This window comes from Hyperolius riggenbachi, chromosome 10 (assembly GCF_040937935.1).
Source record: "Hyperolius riggenbachi isolate aHypRig1 chromosome 10, aHypRig1.pri, whole genome shotgun sequence".
NCBI classification, from domain to species: Eukaryota; Metazoa; Chordata; class Amphibia; order Anura; family Hyperoliidae; genus Hyperolius; species Hyperolius riggenbachi.
In genome coordinates this window covers 134,239,397-134,252,902 of record NC_090655.1, presented here as the reverse complement: position 1 = coordinate 134,252,902, position 13,506 = coordinate 134,239,397, and the positions used below count along the sequence as shown (strand labels likewise).

Here is a 13,506-nt window from a genome sequence, read left to right as displayed (position 1 = left end):
TACCCTCAGAGCCCTTCTGTTGTGCTGCCCACCGCACAGCATTTTGGGGGGTAGAGCACTTGGGGAGCTTCTGCCTCCATTCCCTGCCTGCCACTGCCTAACCACCTTCACCCGCACAACACATGCCACATACCAGGATGCGGCTGAATCAATTTGCCTGGGGGGCCCCTATGGACTCTGGAGCCTTTGCCTGCATTGTAGCACCGGCCTTGCCAAAGACGGGCCGCTCTGTACTGCGCACATGAGGAAGCCCCAGGTAAGTATATATTGGCCCACTCACGCCATCTTGGGTTCACATTTCTCCCAGAGTAAAATGCACTATAAATTACTTTTTTCCTATTTTGCTGCCACAGTATGCAATGAAAATCTGACAGGTTTTGGACTGTCAATCTACTCGTGGGTGATTATCAGTTATATCCTTATTTACAAAAAACACTTCCTGAACTGCAGTTGCTCAGTCCAACTGCATCTTTGTATCAATCTTTTTCAGGGAGTGTTTTTGAAAAGAATAAAGGTAATCATGAGCATCTCCTATGAGGAGATGGACTAGTCCAAAATATGTCAAATCTGTAAGATTTTTTTCTAAAGTTACAGCGACGTCGGGAAAAAGTAATTTATAGTGCATTTTACTCTGGGAGAAATGTACATTTTCAATGTACGTTTTTCAAATTTTATAATGTTCTGTGATGGTAGTCCTTTAAGTTACACAGCACCAAATTCATTTCTTTACAGTGGAATGCATTTCTGAGCATTTTTAGTCTTCCCCACCTACATGCGGAATAAGCAAATTAAAGATATTTATGATGATATTTGGTGTTTTTGCTCTCATCTGTGGACTACAATTTCGCACAAATCAGCATGATCTGAAACTTGAAGCTCTATAACTCAGACCAGGTTGTACATCCTGTTTACGAGAAGCAGATGTCGCACTATATTGAATCTGAGGTTAAACACGGTATTGCTTCAGGGACACCACAAGGTGCGGCACACAAAACTAGTAATCAGCAGGTATGTGTTTAGTCATAAGGTCCACAGCAGTTTTTAAATGACTTCCCAATGCATCATTTATACAACTTTGTAGTCTTAAGAAGCTATTGTATATACATATAGTCTTATTAAATAGCAAACCTCTGCTGATTTTTTCTAACACAGAAGATGGTAAAAGAATACATCATCACTGTTCTCCTTTATGCATATGTTACGGCCAGAACCCGAAGTGTGGCCACTTCGGGTTCTGGCCGGCCAATGTGCGAAGTGGCCGCAGCGCAGCGGCCAATGTTAGAAATGTAATGATTACACCAAGCTCAATGTATTTTACGGCTGTCTCGCTGTGGCCAAATGTATTACAACTTGGTTAATTTAATTAAATATAGCCGGCGGCAATGTAATAGATGAAGCCGCCTCCTCCTCCCCCCGATCTCCCCCCCCCCCCGCCTCTCTCCTCTCCCTGCCTCCTATACAATACGGAGCAGCCGGGGACATGCGTGTCACAGAGAGTCGTTCGTCGCGGCAGGGGAAGCAGAGCGGGGAGGCTGCAGACATTGCTTCTGCCAGCACCCGCTCTGCAGGAACAAATGGCAGGATTCCCTGCCGCGACGAACGACTCGGGGACACGCATTGGATAGAAGGCAGGGAGAGGAGAGAGGAAGGAGGAGAGAGGCAGTGCGAAAAACAGCGGCTTCATCTATTACATTGCCGACGGCTATATTTAATTAAATGAACCAAGTTGTAATACATTTGGCCGCAGCGAGACGGCCGTAAAATACATTGAGCTTAGTGTAATCATTACATTTCTAACATTGGCCGCTGCGCTGCGGCCACTTCGCACATTGGCCGGCCAGAAACCGAAGTGGCTGGCCAGACCGAGAAGTGGTCACACTTCAGGTTCTGGCCGTAACATATGTATTTTTTACATTTGAAATGCAGTGCTGCCTTGATGAGTCGCATAAACACATTTATACTTTTTGATTAATTTGACCTATAAAATCATACAAGATGAGGTTCTAACTAAAATGTATGTAAAAAAGCAAACAGAAAACAGTTATACAATTTGTTTCCCTTCTAATTGATCTTTATATAAGCAAACATTATTTATTCCAAATGATTACAACACTCAAATCTATCATCATCTGGTGAAATCATGATTGCTCATGGGATGCATGTTGCCACATGCAGAACCCAACTATGCTCAGATTTTATTGCAAATCAATAGAAGCTGACACTCTGTATAATTTCGAACAGCTTGATGGAATTATTTTTTAAAAATCCTCCATCGGTTCAAATTGCACTGCATCCATTTATATTTTGAGATATTTCTGATCCTTGAAACTGATTGGAAATATCGAATCCGCTTTTAGAGAAGGTGCAGTTGCTGCATATGAAGGGTCATGTGATGGTGACTAGCAAATCGTGAGCTTACAAAACTAGCTATGCGGGAACATAGGGGCTGATTCATTATACAGCTATAAAGGTCTTTCACAGATTCACTGAGACTGAGAGCATGCATATGGGGGAGGCATCCACAAGATCCACACTGTGACTATGGGAATTCATCATAAGATGCTCACTATCAAGTTTCATGCCCCAGGCAAGGGCTGAAGTGCTGCTCAGCAAATGGTAATCCAGATTTTTGAACATGTATTTTGGAAATTGTTAATTAAACATCACTGCAAACACTTATAAACATGGACAATGTAATTAACACTGTAATCAACCCCACAGGCGGATTGGGCAAGTAAGGTGATACCAATAAATGTCAACACACATGAGGTGGGCACCTTGCTAAGGAAGCCAGCAAAACCGTACCCAATCCCCTTGCAAAGTACCTTTGTCCCAAATGTTGAGGACAAGGGGTTCTTCCCACTGCTGTGTCCCCAGAAAAATGAGATGGAGGCAGTACAATAAGGGAAGCTTATGGTGCTATCTGGGGCTTGACTAAATAGCCACCTCCACCTATGTAGGTAGATAAAAGGAGTCATAACTGACCCATAATCTGTTTTCATAAGTAAAAGAGTTGTAGAAAGTATACTGATACTGGAAAAAATATTTTTACCATGCAAACCACATATTTCAAAGATTTCATTTTTTGGGGGTGGGGGGTGGGGGGAGAAATGGGAAGAAGTAGTGCAGTGATCCACGGGTACTATAGAATATGCCACTTCTCAGACTTCTAAAATTACATGCACCATACCAATCAGTGCAAACCAAAATACATTCACCGTACCAATCAGTGCAAACCAGAATCAGAATAATTTATTTCGCCAAGTACAACAGGGGTTGTACCCGGAATTATTTTTGGCTCGTACAGGGTCGGTGATGGTACAAACACATACATGCGATTCTACAACACATACAATCAGGTACAGTAAATACATAAGTAAGCATATACATATATAACACAGCACAAGATTAGTGGCGGACGCGTGGGGCGGACTGGAGTGCTGTGTGAGGGGAGCAGCCACATCTACCGGCGGTGCTCGCTCTGCAGCAATTCCAGACGCCCCGCAGTGCATCCCTCCTCGCACACAGGTCCCAGCGGATGGTCCACGTGCTGGTGAGTTGGTGTGCTACCCGTGGTCGGTCCCTCGCGGCAGAGCAGCCCGAACAGCCGATGGCAGCCTGCCGTGCACGCCTGTGGGCCCCGCATCTCACCCAGGCAGATGGAGGTTGCTGGTAGGAGCAGCTGGGAGGAATTAAGGAGATAAATAGAAAAAAGGCCGGAGCCCTGGGGCCGTGGCGTCCGCACCCGGCGCCATATGAAACCAGATCATAATGGTAACTACCAGTGTGAACCACCATATTGAATAATCCCAGGTACAACAACATATAAGCAACCTTGACAAGAGGCCTGCATATGGAAACCCCCAAAGTGTGTAGCCATATTATGAGGCATATAAGTGAACCACAAAATGCTCAGAAGCAAATCAGCATATGTACAGTGGGTTGCAAAAGTATTCGGCCCCCTTGAAGTTTTCCACATTTTGTCATATTACTGCCACAAACATGAATCACTTTTATTGGAATTTCACATGAAAGACCAACACAAAGTGGTGTACACATGAGAAGTGGAACGAAAATCATACAGGATTCCAAACATTTTTTACAAATAAATAACTGCAAAGTGGTGTGTGCATAATTATTCGGCCCCCTTTGATCTGAATGTAGTCAGTTGCCTATAGACTTTTTCTGATGAGTGCTAATGACTAAATAGTGCACCTGTGTGTAATCTAATATCAGTACAAATACAGCTGCTCTGTGAGGGCCTCAGAGGTTGTCTAAGAGAATATTGGGACAACACCGTGAAGTCCAAAGAACACACAAGACAGGTCCAAGACAGATCAGGGATCAAGTTATTGAGAAATTTAAAGCAGGCTTAGGCTACAAAAAGATTTCCAAAGCCTTGAACATCCCAAGAAGCACTGTTCAAGCGATCATTCAGAAATGGAAGGAGTATGGCACAACTGTAAATCTACCAAGACAAGGCCATCCACCTAAACTCACAGGCCGAACAAGGAGAGCGCTGATCAGAAATGCAGTCAAGAGGCCCATGGTGACTCTGGACGAGCTGCACAGATCTACAGCTCAGGTGGGAGACTCTGTCCATAGGACAACTATTAGTCATGCACTGCACAAAGTTGGCCTTTATGGAAGAGTGGCAAGAAGAAAGCATTGTTAACAGAAAGCATAAGAAGTCCCGTTTGCAGTTTGCCACAAGCCATGTGGGGGACACAGCAACCATGTGGAAGAAGGTGCTCTGGTCAGATGAGACCAAAATGGAACTTTTTGGCCAAAATGCAAAACGCTATGTGTGGCAGAAAACTAACACTGCACATCACTCTGAACACACCATCCCCACTGTCAAATATGGTGGTGGCAGCATCATGCTCGGGAGGTGCATTTCTTCAGCAGGGACAGGGAAGCTGGTCAGAGTTGATGGGAAGATGGATGGAGCCAAATACAGGGCAAACTTGGAAGAAAACCTCTTGGAGACTGCAAAAGACTTGAGACTGGGGCGGAGGTTCACCTTCCAGCAGGACAATGACCCTAAACATAAAGCCAGGGTAACAATGGAATGGTTTAAAACAAAACATATCTATGTGTTATAGAATGGCCCAGTCAAAGCCCAGATCTAAATCCAATCGAGAATCTGGGGCAAGATCTGAAAACTGCTGTTCACAAACGCTGTCCATCTAATCTGACTGAGCTGGAGCTGTTTTGCAAAGAAGAATGGGCAAGGATTTCAGTCTCTAGATCTGCAAAGCTGGTAGAGACATAGCCTAAAAGACTGGCAGCTGTAATTGCAGCAAAAGGTGGTTCTACAAAGTATTGACTCAGGGTGCCGAATAATTACGCACACCCCACTTTGCAGTTATTTATTTGTAAAAAATGTTTGGAATGATGTATGATTTTCGATCCACTTCTCACATGTACACCACTTTGTATTGGTCTTTCACGTGGAATTCCAATAAAATTGATGCATGTTTGTGGCAGTAATGTGACAAAATGTGGAAAACTTCAACAGGGCCGAATACTTTTACAACCCACTGTATATCAGCATTGTACAACCATTGCACACACATAGGCGGTTTTTAAGACCCTATCAGTGTTCTCCCCAGGCTCTTTTAGCCAGGTGCTCCACCCGGCTAGTTTTGGTGAGCACCCGGCTGTTATTGGCTCACCTCCTCCTATGCGGTAAGCAGCGTTGCTCACAGAAGCACCGGCACTGCATTCACTTATCTCGCCCCACCCGGCTACTTTTTCATGCCACCCGGCTGGAAAAAATTTATGGGGAGAACACTGCCCATGTATAGCATCAATTACACAATGCATAGAGAATGTACATAATCAAATAAAGCAATATGAGAGTAAATCTGAATCCCAAAATATAGAACCAAGTACTGGAATATATTATAAAGGATAAACATGAGTTTGCCCAGAAAGTCCCATAGTGAAATATAGTCAAAGGTGGGGAACAGTACTACTTATTTTATTGTGATTTTGATTGCTATTGCTGAATGACTTGCCTGGACATTTTTCCACTGATCACTTCTTCTGCAACAATATGAAAAACTGGAGGTAAGTTTTAAAAAGTCTTAGCAGGAAAAATAAATCCAGATTTTAGAAATGTATTACTAATAAAAATGTGTTATTTGTTAGGAGCGCTACCTTCTGCCTTGGCAGTTTTTTTAAGAATAAACAGGTATTTCTTTACTGCTACAGTAAATAATTCTTTAACTTAACAGACGTTACCGTGAGTCTTCAGACCTAATGACCAGGAATATATTGTACTAGACCTTAGGCCTGTTACAATAATGGGCGCTAGGCCTCAGCCCCTCACAACCCCCCTTCCCCCTCACCCCTACCGAAGGAAGAGGGCAGGGGGGGGGGGGGGAGTGTGAAGTGGGCGGGCGTGCGCGTGCACGGGTATGAATTGTGGCCATTGCGTGCACAGCGCACACGCCCGTCCCCCTGCCCTCGACCTCCTATAGCGTGTAACGTCTGTGTGCTGCATATGCACGCTGGCAAAAAAAAGCAGGGACACCGACAGGGGATGCATGGACACGGGTTTTATTGTATAGGATGCCCTGAGGAAACTGGTTGTAACCAGCAAAACCTGTTGGCTGTTCCTTGCTCACATTTAGATTGCAACTATTACAGCCCAATGGGGATTTATCTTGCTCTTTTCATTGGTTCTGCTACTAGTATTGGACTTGTGCTTATTGAATCTTCCACAATTGTGACACATCACGTTTTGCTGTTGGGTAACTCCAACGTGAATCTAATAATGACATACACGGGTTCACAGATGTTGTCATTTGGCTGCATGCATGAAATTGCAGCCAAAAAGCACTCGTGGCCCGCAACCAGGAGGCTGAACTATGTGACAAGTGCGCAGTTCAGCCTCCTGTGTGACAGAGCCCTTACTGATGGGTGCTATACAAAGATGGATGCACAGAAAGTAACCGATTCATTTGACAGTAATTGGCATGAGTTGTGGTGCTATGATTATTATAAATCTAAAGTCCAGTTTTGCTGTTAGAAATACATATGCATAATTTTACAACTGTGCGGAGTGCAATGATAATTCCCAATATGTTATAGTAAGCAAAGACATGTAAAATAATCTTCATAAATGTATGAATTCTTCAATGTATTGTCATATTAACATAGACTGCTAAGCATCAGTAACTTATGAGGCAGCCAGCAGCTAGCTATGAACCTCTCTCCTAAACTACACTGTGGTGGGCATTACATTTTAGTTGTTCTACACCGTGTGCTGTATACTAAACTGAAAAGGTTAGGTGAAACCTGCAGACTACCTGTTCAGGAAGCTTACATGTTAAGCATGCAGAAAGGTTGACCACAAACTGGCTGTGGTTTCTCACATGATCTTCAAGTGTCTATATGCAAAGAGATTAAGTGGTAAATATGGTTAGTACATCTTCCAATTACTAAACACAAATACAAGAAATGTTAACTTATTTGGCTACATAAATGAAAAATCTGAATTATTTTATTCGCCAAGCGTGACCAGGTCATGCCCTAAATTGGATTTGGCCCATGCAGGACTCCAGTAAGAGATAGGACACACAAACACAATATACAGCAGTGAAAGCACAATACACAGCAGTGTAATTACAATATACAACAGTGCAGAGACCAGCATGAAAACCGGTGGGAGGGGCGATGTGAAGGTTGACAGCCGAGGGGACGAAAGTGTTTCTATGCCTTGCTATCCTGGTGGAAAAAGGTTCTCTCCTGAGATCTGATTCTATTGCAGATGTTGAACAACTTGCTGCATGTGAGTTTACCGACTACTAGGGATTAGGGATGAGCAATCAAGTTCCTAGGAATTCTAAATTTCAAGTTTTGCATCAGAATTTATTTTGATTTGGAATTCACAATGCGATAATCAGAATTTTGCCATTTACATTGAAGTCAATTTCGCTGTACTTTAGCACTTAATAGCAAATCCCCCATACATGCTATAGTAACCAAATGTGTGAATGTATTTTAGGGGGAATAGTGGGATCAATATGTTTCTTTTTCAAAGGAGGACCCACTTACACTAGATGCAAATTTATGTGGATTTGCAGCACACAAAATTCGCATCCAGGATACATCTGGACAGCACTGCCACAAGTTTCTGGATGGAGCATGCAAATTTCACATCTGTTTTTACATTTGTGTTTTTGTACGTTTTTACATTGTCAATAGAAACTGAAAATGTAAAAAAAAAAGTATGCATACATAATCGAATTCACGTTCCTATGTGATTTTGCGCCCAAAAAAAACAGCATTTTCATGCTTCTAATGGAAACGTACCACAAAGTGGCACACCCACAAAGTGGAATCGGTATAGGGGTACTAATGTGTGTGAAGGGGAGGGGGGATTCCGGTCAGTGTCTTAGGTGCTGTAGGTGCATGGGGGTGCTCTAAGTGCCTGTAGGGGGAGGGCACATCCCTAAATGTTACACCAGGCTCCCCAGTTCTCAAAGATTTAAAATACAAATGCACCCCCGAAAAAAGTCACAATATTTATTCTGTAATGTACACTCTAGATCTATAAAAAAAAAGTGTTAAAGCAAAGTAAAATTATTAAACCTCCAGTATCAGACTTTTTTAAAAAAAAAGAGAATCTGTACTATAAAATTCTTACAATAAAAAACATACCATTCTATTCATTATGTTCTCCTGGGCCCCTCTGTGCTGTTTCTGCCTCTCCCTGCTGCAATCCTGGCTTGTAATTGCCAGTTTTATCCAGTGTTTACAAACAAAAGACATAGCAAGTGATACTCTGAGAAGAGCTAAGTGTGTGAGTCATACAGAGTGTGCAGGGGGCCTGGAGAGGGTGTGTATAGCTTCTAGCCAATCACAAGCAGCACAGCACATTCCACACATTCCAGCCTCAGCCCAACAGAGGAGAAAAGATTAGATCATATAACAGAAATAATACAGCCACTGTGCAAATAGGAAAGACTGCAGTTAGACAGAGCACATTAGAACAGGTATAGGAACTTATAGGATAGAACAAATAAGGATGAAAATTTTGTTACAGAGTCTCTAAGTATGCACAATAAATAAGTGCAGCAACCACATGAAACTTATCCCTAGAATATTATCTTCTGACAACCAAGAAAATAACAACTGTTGTAACCTTCAGATTTACATACAATTATTTTTAGAAGAGATGAAAAGGTTGATGGTTTTCTGTGAAACAGCTTGAGGTAGAGGTAGACCAGCATTCGTTTAGTACCTTTCGTTTTATATTTATATTTCAATCTATGCTCATAGACCGTTGCGCTTGTGGAATAAGCTGTGTTCGGTGATCGTAGATCTGTTATGAGTGATTTTTTTAAAGAACATCAATTCTCGGTACTTACGTATTATACCTTCTAAAGAGTTTGTCAGTTCCTTGTTTAAGTTCTGTTTGCTCCGCTACCAAGATTTAAGCCCTTTTAGAAAATCTGAAAGTCTTTACATTACACCAGGTCCCGTGTCAGCGTAATGCTCCGTTGCCAAGTTAAAGGGTTTTGAAGGAGGGGTGTCCCCTGCATCTTGAGAGGTGATGAGGGTGTATAGCTGGACTGCTCGTTTATCTTAATAGAGTCTCCAGCCCCGGCCAGTAGCACACAGAGAGAAGTCAGGAGGGTGTATAGCTTGTCTGCTCCTTTGTCTTCTATAATGAGACCCCTGTAACAGAAGATTACCTCCCGGGGGTGCTGCCGATCGTCAATGCCGGGTACTTCTGCAATCACGCTTTGTGTAGCCAAGATGGAGGGCACACCCCCTCCTTCAAAACTCTTAAACTTGGCAACGGGGCATTACACTAACATGGGACCTGGTGTAATGGAAAGCTAGGACTTTCAGCTTTCCAAAAAGGGTTAAATCTTGGTAGTGGAGCAAACAAAACTTAAACAAGGAACTGCCAAACTCTTCAGATGGTATAATACATTAGTACCCAATTCTTCTTAGATTTTTAATGTAGAAACTTCCATTTTAATATTCATAGTCAAAAATGATTTACAAGTTAGAGTGGTAAGCTAGCTGGCAAGGCCTACATTACTAAATGTTTACTGTTAACCATAGTAACTGGTGTACCGGTAATCAGATGTCAGTGCCATGGGCTACACTCACTTATGTTGTCTGCATCATTCTGCTATGGCAGAAGAAAGGACCATGAACAGTTGTGTTGGGTCACACACTACCAGGACAGACAAGATGCCACCAAGCTTAGGCAATAGGTATGGTTTGGATCTAGATCTTGCCTGACATTTTATATACAAATATGCTGCCCTAACCAGCTGTAACCTCAGTTTGTTCTACAAATGTGTTTGTTGAATACACATTAAAAATGACAGCTATATATAAAGCTTGTTTAACACAATGTCCTAACAATAACTACATTAATAGGAAGTACTTTATTGAAAACTTTGGCCCCTGGGGAATATGAAGGAAGAGTTATTATTCATTTATAATAAGCCGCCAGTCAGGAAACTAAAAGGATGTGGAATGGACATGAACAATGTCATGCACTTCTAGTGTTGTTAGAGGGAGAGAAGTCTGTTTTTTTAATACGAAAATACTATCTGAAGTCTTTGCAACAAATTAATCTTGTATAATTTAAATAAATGTATCAATTTCTGATCTAGCACTTCTTGGTATTTATTGTAGCTTGTGTAGTGCGTGTGTGAAGCCTTACTTTATGCTAGATAAGAAAAGTACGGTATAGGTATTGTTGTGCAGCAGAGCCGGGACAAGGTCCTCCAGCCCCCAAGCCTGTATATCGCCTCCCAGCCTGTATATCGCCTCCTGGCCGCAATAGCAGCATAGGGGGCGATATACAGGCTGGGAACGCGAACAATCACTCGCGTTCCCATGCCTGTCGGCCGGTGACGGCGAAACCGGAAGTCGTCGCCGGCGGGTCCTGGGACATCGGAGCGGAGCTGCGAGGGCACCGATCGTCTGCTGGGGGCTGAGGGAAGCCCCAGGTGAGTTCATCTCATTTTTTTTTAGTTGACTTAAGGTTCGCTTTAATCTGTAGTTATCTGGCTTGCAGTCTCTGCCATGTATCCCTTTTTCTTATTTCTATGCTTCAAACACAATAGTGAAATGAAAGCTGAGTGAATTGTGCACTGGCTGGAGCCTCTCTCGCCTCTACCTCGGCCCGGCCCTGTAAATGGGGGAATATTTAGTACAATGGGGAGTATTTAGTATAAATGGGGGAATATTTAGTATAAATGGGGGAGTATGTAGTATAAGAGTATTTAGTATAAATGGGGGAGTATTTAGTATAAATGAGGAAGTATTTAGTATAAATGGGGGAGTATTTATTATAAGGGGGGAGTATTAAGTATAAATGGGGGAGTATTTAGTATAAATGGGGGAGTATTTAGTATAAATGGGGGAGTGTTTAGCATAAATGGGGGGAGTATTTAGTATAAATGGGGGAGTATTTAGTATAAATGGGGGAGTATTTAGTATAAATGGAGGAGTATTTAGTATAAATGGGGAAGTATGTAGTATAAGAGGAGTATTTCGTATAAATGGGGAAGTATTATGCATAAATGGGGGAGTATTTAGTATAAGAGGAGTATTTAGTATAAATGGGGGAGTATTTAGTATAAATGGGGGTGTATAATGCATAAATGGGGGAATATTTAGTATAAATGGGGGAGTATTTAGTATAAATGGGGGAGTATTTAATATAAATGGGAGTATTTAGTATAAATGGGGGAGTATTTAGTATAAATGGAGGGAGTATTTAGTATAAGAGGAGTATTTAGTATAAATGGGGGAGTATTTAGTATAAATGGGGGGGTGTATTAAGTATAAATGGGGGAATTATAAATGGGCAGAGCCAGGACAAGGTCCTCCAGCGCCCAAGGCTGAGACACCAAAGTGCACCCCCCATCCCTCCCACTCCAGCCGTCACACACTGATTGCTTTTAGACTAAGAGGCGCCCCAGGGCCCCCAACACTTAAGGCTTGTAGTCTCTGCCATGTATCCCTTTTTCTTATTTCTCTGCTTCAAACACAGTAGTGGAATGAAAGCTGAGTGAATTGTGCGCCCCCTCCTACATTGCGCCCTAAGTCTGGAGCCTCTCTCGCCTCTACCTCGGCCCGGCCCTGATGTGCAGCAAAATTCCCAGAGAAGCATGTGATCAACTTCATCAAATCATAACTTTTGATATGGCTTTGATTTGCTGGTTATGACCACGTTTCACGTCTGTTTTACTGTGTAGGCTAAAACAGGAATTGATGACAGTAAATTGGGGTGCATGAAAAAAGGGCGTCAGGAAAAAAGGGCCCAGTTGGATAGCAAATTGGCACAACTGGATGACGAAATCTTAATAACGATAAACTTTGCTAAAGATCAATACCGTTTTAAAACCGTTTTAACGACGGGAGATGAAAACGAAAAGATATTAACTTTAAAAATTGTTACATAATACAATAATACAACTTAACCTAACCCTATTCTCACACAAAACCCTCCCCTGGTGGTGCCAAAACATAACCACTCCCCCGGTGGTGCCTAACCCTAGCCAACCCCCCGGTGGTGCCTAACCCTAACCACTCCCCCTGTACAAACACCCTTACACACGTAGAAACGAAAATATATTTAATAATGTAATATCTGTACATACAAACGAAATGACAAAAACTATAACGTTGCAAGTTTCTAAAACGATAACATATTTCAAAAACTTAAATGTTGTAATGTTGTTAACGATATTTATCGGGCGCCTTTTTTTCTGCTTTGGGTTCCGTATTAATGATAAACGCATTAGAGTCTATGTCCTTTTTGTCCACTAGCCGCCGGTGCCCTTTTTCCTGCTACCGTAAATTGGGGCCTTAAACATTTATCTCTTGGTCAAGATGATTGCATGCTTCTCCATGACATCTGCTACACATAAACCAAATCTAAACGGAAGTTGAAATATAGAGGAAGTTCAGTGCAGTGCTTGCACAAGTCTTACAAACCACAAGTGATTGAGGCACATCAAGAGAGCAAGGACACACGTCCCATCACAGTGACGAGCAGAGAGCCTTGTGCAATATGATGCTTAAACAGTTACTTGTGTGCAGTATTTATTTACTGTACTGTTAATTATTTCTGATGTATATACTGTAAGCAGATCTATGGCACATGGCTATGGTCATTGTAAGTTGTAAGATACGGCCATTGTATGTGCTATCCTCTTTTCAAGATACTTCTGGGCTGATAGAGACTTTTCAGCTCTGTTTATAAAGCAGCGAATTTAGCCTTTTGTGCTTATTTCAGTGTTCACTATATATATAAAAGTGCAGTAAGAGTACTGCCACCTCCACTTCATGCCATCACTAGTGGGGAGTAAGGGTAGCAAAGTCAATGAGAACACCTTTTGCCCATTGCTTATAAGTGCTAAATACTGGACCTTTTTTGCTTGAGAACACTTTTCAGTACTCATTACCACTGTAAAGTGTGTAGCAAAGAGAAGTACATTTATGAACTACATTTAC

General features: G+C 42.2%; 2 protein-coding genes across 9 annotated transcripts in view; one reads left to right on the top strand and one right to left on the bottom strand.

Moving 5' to 3' along the window:
• CDH23 (cadherin related 23) overlaps window positions 1–13,506 on the top strand; it is a 1,682,716-nt gene that overhangs the window by 1,413,014 nt on the left and 256,196 nt on the right. Inside the window, exon 1 of one of the 6 annotated variants that reach the window (XM_068258231.1) lies at window positions 10,165–10,244. The exons of the other annotated variants lie outside the window; for them this stretch is intronic. The gene's annotated coding sequence lies outside the window, so the exon portion shown is untranslated. Of the gene's footprint in view, window positions 1–10,164; window positions 10,245–13,506 lie in introns of those variants that run through there. 6 annotated transcript variants of the gene reach the window in all.
• The window catches only part of VSIR (V-set immunoregulatory receptor), a 93,125-nt gene that overhangs the window by 21,835 nt on the left and 57,784 nt on the right, over window positions 1–13,506 (bottom strand). The gene's annotated exons all lie outside the window — the stretch shown is intronic.